This window comes from Centropristis striata, chromosome 18, assembly GCF_030273125.1.
Source record: "Centropristis striata isolate RG_2023a ecotype Rhode Island chromosome 18, C.striata_1.0, whole genome shotgun sequence".
Taxonomy (NCBI): domain Eukaryota; kingdom Metazoa; phylum Chordata; class Actinopteri; order Perciformes; family Serranidae; genus Centropristis; species Centropristis striata.
The window spans coordinates 25,639,785-25,645,784 of record NC_081534.1 but is presented as its reverse complement, the minus strand read 5'-3'; positions in this window follow the sequence as shown (position 1 = coordinate 25,645,784).

Genomic DNA, 6,000 nt, shown 5'->3' with positions numbered 1-6,000 from the left:
TGCAGCTTATACCTTGTGACTGCAAGTTTATTTATGCCTCAAACGGACTTCATTTATGAGGGTTACAGATTATACCTCAATCAGTCCTTTTAACTGAAACACCTTTAAATGGGCAACAGAACCTGTAACATGCACTCTTGCACTGGACAAATTGTCTTGTCTGCCTTTAAATGATTAGATTTCATTAATTTATTATATTTTACAGATTGTGCCCACCCATGTCATATATTTCTCCCCAATAGATGTGTATAACACCTGATATAGCTAGTAGTACTTCAGATGTTAACTTTATTAACTCTCATGAATGAAATAAAAAAGGACTGAATCAAATGTAACCATCATTAAGGTAATCAAGTCATTATGAGGCAGGAGAAAAACCTTTCATTCACAGGGTATGTGCTGCAATCACTTTTTGGCAAGGGCAAAAAAAGTCTTGGTGTGCAAACATCTCTCAAATATAATACTTGTGATAACAAAAAAAAGGTATTTCATCAGATAAAAATGACTAGATGGGCTATAATATGCAAAATACAGCCCTCATGAATGAAATCAAGTTATTTTCGGGCATAAATAACCTTTAGGTCACACATTGGATGCTGGTTTCACTTTTTGGCCAGTGCTTATGTATTTTACTGGCTGTGGACCAGTGTATGATGTAAACCTATTGCAACTGAGCAAGGTATAAACCTGTCAAATATATCCCTCACAAATAAAATCAAGTCGTTTCTAGGCATACATAACCTGAAATGCCTATAAACTGGAGCACAGTCATAAGGATAAGTGCAGAGAGCATTTCTTTATTTTATATTGTGTAAATCTTATGGTGAGGTTTTCAAATATAAACATTATATTAGACCAAGAAACATACAATCATCGAAAAATATAGCGTTACCGCAGAATTGTCTATAATCACTATAAAACTAGCATGCCTGATGCCACTATAAACGGTTCAAACACTGCAAATCAAAAGCATGAAAGTGTCAAAATATGCCTCCCGAACTACAATAAAAACGAAAAGATACGCTTAGCAACAAAAGATTATTTCACAATCAATACGCATACAATAAAAGTGCTGCCTAAACATGCCAAGCTGAACTCCCAGATAACTATTAACGGTCATCATTGCTAACGTTAGCTCGTAACGAGTGAAGCGTTAGCGGGCTAGTTTGACTTTATAACGACATATAAACATAACCAGCAAGTTTTAACGGCGGCATTACAGGTCTGTTTGTAAACAAGCAGAAGAAGGCCGTACATTAACACACCTGAGGAGAGCGAAGTTTAAAATAGTCCGCCATTTTTAAAAGGGTTCGTTTGTCTTACATCGGCGCCGGAAGTGATGGTCTCAAGTACCCGGATCTTTTAATTAAGATCGTAGAAATGTAGTTTAAATATTCTGTTACATGTAAAAGTTCTGTTTTCAAAACCGCACTTAATAATAATAATAATAATTATTATTATTATTATTATTATTATTATTTTTAGTATTATTATTATTATATGATATAAATATAAAAAAATACTTATTTATACTTAGTTACCTGACTGCACTTGCACTAATTTTAGTTTTACTTTACTTTATATTCTGATTTCTATTCAAATACAAATCTAGATAGTAACTAATCTTAACAAATAACTGTAGTGAAGTTAAAATATTTGTTTCCAAGGTGAAGTGGAGTAGAAGTGTACACACTATTGGGTTCACAATTATCACAGAAATCATCAGTGTAGCTTCCTAACACTGCACACATTCAGCAGCTTTTTAACGTTGTGTACTGTGCATTCTGTATTTTGCTTGAGAGAAGCTCCAGAGGGTGTTTTACACTCCTTGATGTCACTCATGCTGGGAGAGGTGCAAATTGACCTTGCATATCGCTGTACGGGGTGTTGGGTTGCACTGCACACTGTCACTTGAGCGTGTACAAACAGACATGCATGGAATATGTGGAGGGAAACATAGGAGGGAAAACTACATGATGAAATCTCAAAAAAGCCCAGTGTTGAGCACACCATCTTTCCATCCGTCTGTTCATGTAAACATAGGCTATATGTGTGTGTATTATATTTATATTCAGGATATAAGTGGCCATGCTTTGTTTCCCCCACCAGCTGCTAAAGGCCAGATTCTCACCAGAGATATCCCAACGACCAACATGCATGGCATCATGCCACTGCATAAATATGTGTGCCAGTGTGTGTGTGTGTGTGTGTGTGTGTTCCTACTGTAGCTGAGGCAGGAAAGTAGATGTAAATTCACAGTTTGTTTACCCTCCTCTGACCTTTGACTTTTCCCTCTGCCCTACAAAATCCAACATGTGTGTTTTGAATGACTTCCATGGCTGTGATCTCCCCCTATGTGACAGCAGGGGGACAAGAAAAGGCCAGTCCATTAAGTCTGACATTTTTAGCATCAATATTTCACTGTCAGATTAATTGTGTTCCTATGCTATAATTACACTAAAACCACGGCTGAAAAGATTTGTAGTCTCTACTTAACATCAGAGGCATTGCTAGCGTTTAGGGGGAAATATTAAGGTCTCATACAAATAGAAACAAGATCTTTAAATATGGTATTTTAAATATTTAAACTATTGATGAACCCAAAGTGCCAAAAGCCAGAAAAAATAAGTATTGTTTTCTTTACTAAACATATGCATGGAAAGCCTTTTGAGATAAAACAGTTTTGATTATAAAATCATAATTTTTAAAGAAAGAATTACATTTTTTTTTACCAGTTCCAGTTTCTTAAATTTCGGGCTGTTCTGTGTTTTGATTAGTTTATTTAATTGACAGATGCATAAATTGAGTTTTTCCGCAAAGAATCATGCAAAAGTATCACTATAAATATTGTGTTTAACAGTAATGTGCTCATAAGTTTCTTGGAAATAAGTTCTGCAGAAAACAATATTTAAAAAATGACTAATTTACAAAAGAAATTGGAAAAAAAGTGGTCTTTTCTGTAATTTTCTGTGGTAGTAATCTGAATTTCTTTGGGTTTTGGACTGTTAGTTAGAAAAAAACAAGACATTAAAAGATACCCCATGGGCTCTGGTAAAATGGTTTATTTTTTTTAATTTGCAGACACTTTGTTCACCAAATAATTATTTGGTTGACTGAGGAGGCAGATGAATCAATAATGCAATAATCAATATTTGCAGCCCTATTTTCAAAATGTTCCATTAAGCATGATGTCACCTGTACATTTTCCATGTTACCTGCAGCTATTCTTGGCTGCTTATATTGAGGCGTTTCCTTCCCCAATCCAAATTCAAGTACACTCTTCTGCATCATGTTACTTCTCTTCGTGTAACTGCCAAGTCTACCCGCACAAATCATTTGTTTCCTCTCAACACATTTGTTTATTTAGACACATGCATACACACACACACACACACTGAACAGTTGTCCCAGAAAAGCTGCTATGGCTCTGTAAGACTCCCACTTGCACTCCTCCCCCCTCCTCTCCGCCAAATTTGTGCCCCCCACCTCCTGGTGCAGAGGGTACGTGTGAGGGTTACTGCAGCGGCACACAGACCTGCAGTGCCAACACACACACACACACACACACACAGACAGTCAGTACACTGTGACTTGTTTCCCCGCCTCAGTCGGCCCACAGTGCCAGCTGCAGCCCGCTGCCCACCAGCACGTGCCAGCTTGATGTCCCATAAGGGCCATGTTTGGTTTGTGAGTGTGTACGTGTTTGTGTGCGTGTGTGTCTGTGTGTGTGTGTTTAAAGGGACGAAGGGCTTAGCCTAAAATCCTGTCACCCAGCTGCTTCCACTGTCAGATGGTCCCAAAGACCCACATCAACAGATGTACAGAGCAGCGACGGAGAGCAGGAGCACACACAAAATACCATCTCACAGTCAGTCAGTGTGCTGCAGCCTGCAGAGTGTGCAGGAGGTTCATGTGTGCATAAGACTTCAAGCTTGTCTGCTTTAATACAGTAAAACAAATGAAGCAGGCATGTTCCCTACTCTGCTTGTGAATGCTTTCGGCCATTTTGAGTGTCGTAGTACTACGTGTTTACAAATGCAGTGTACTGAGATGTCCTTGGCTGGTGTAAGGAGCCACTTTAGGAATCTGGTGTCGGTTTACTGATGCAGTCTGGGATCAGTGGGGTGGAGGTGGTGGTTCTGGTGGTGGGGTACTGATGCTGACAGGCACAAAGGCGACTTGGCATCACACTTCGACCTTGTACCGAGCAGTGGCAATAAATAAAGTGTTTATACGCTTCATGATGAGACATAAAAGAGGAATTAGAACAACTGCAGAACCAAAATGTTTACCTGACATTACATTATTCAAGGGTTAAATTCATGCTGCATTTTAAAGTCCATTGAATTTTGGCCATATGAATAGTAATAATCATAATACACTTTATATACACTATAAAGCACCTTTCATGAAGGGGGTCTAGCTCAAAGTGCTTTACGATAAAGTGAGAAACGGCAGAATAAGTAAAAACAGGTGCAAATGATTCTTCTCTATATTTACACTAAAACCATGGCTGAAAAGATCTGTAGTCTCTATTAAACATCAGAGGCATTGTAGGCGCTCATGGGGAAACTTTAAGGTCCAGTACAAACAGAAACACATGCATTAAATATGATTTTTAAGATTTAAACTATTGATAAATCCAAGGCCTGCCGAATGTTCTTGATGAACCCTCTGCATGGGCATATAACTATTAGCCAGTTAATTTACTGGCAAATACAGTGCAATTAAAACCAATCAATCAAATGGATAACGAACAATAGAGGCAGTGAATAGCAAGAACAGGTATGCTAAGAATGACAGAATATATGAAAGATAGAATAAAAATAAAAAAGGAAAGCAAAGGGATTATAAAAACATGTTAAAGACAATAATAAACAAGGAAAGAATGACAGTCAGAGTCAGAGTCAGAAAAAGTGCTGATAAATATGTTTTCATTTAAATTAACACTAACAGAGTTTGCATCTCTTTTGTATTTGGGTTGGGAATTCCACAGTTTTGGTGCATAGATTAAAAAAAAGCTGAGCTGCCAATATTGTTATTCTTGTGATAGTTTGCATTTTAAAAACCAGCAGTGGAAAATCTAAGAGGCCGTGAGGGATTATGAAACAGTGCAAGTTAGCTAAAACTGCTTTTTTAAATTCAACTAACTTGTCTACAAACTATATGTTTTCCAGTTCAGCCAACAGTATGTATGTTTTAAGGCCAGCTGCAATACAGACTAAAAGTAAAAAGAGAATAATATAGCAAAAATGTGGGGCTTTTCTGCATTGATTTGGACTGTTTTTAATTGTTCACTGTGAGTTTGTGAATGTTATAGGGGTCCAATATTAAATTTGTGTAGAACTCCTTTAAGTTTTCTCTTCATTAGAACTAAGGGATCTAGCCTTAATCAATAAAGAATGGTAGACCAAAAGTATGCAACACTTATAGCATATCAGAATCTGAATATATAATCATAATCAGGAGAAGCACAGTTAGCTGGATTTCTCAGGACTATAACCTATAATCACCCCCGGTATGGTGGTGTGATGATCTGACGAGTTACATCACATGCTGAGAACAGACCATTTACAGTTATCTGTGTATTAATATATCCGTAAACATCATCATCTCCCTTCCCCTCTCCCCCGTGGCTCCACCACTTCCACAGAGCTGTGTAAGTCGATCCGGCCTTTCCGACAAGGGAAGGTCCTATTAGCGCCAGCCAGGAGCACCCATGGGAGCCAGGAGGAAAAGTGTCCCACCCCACCACCACTCCGCCCGGCATCATAACATTACTCATGAAACATTCACATCTTTATGTGGCCAGGACGATCACGCCAGCCTCCCATTGGCGGAGCGCGGATCGGCCCAGAACAGGAGATGAGGCTCTATTGGCGTGGAGGGTGAGGGCAGGATGGCGGGGAGGCTGGCGAGGTTGTTGGATCGATCGATCTAGACCGTCCTCAGCCCACACAGACGAGGGCAAGGGCAAGGACTGCAGGGTTTCAGACCAGG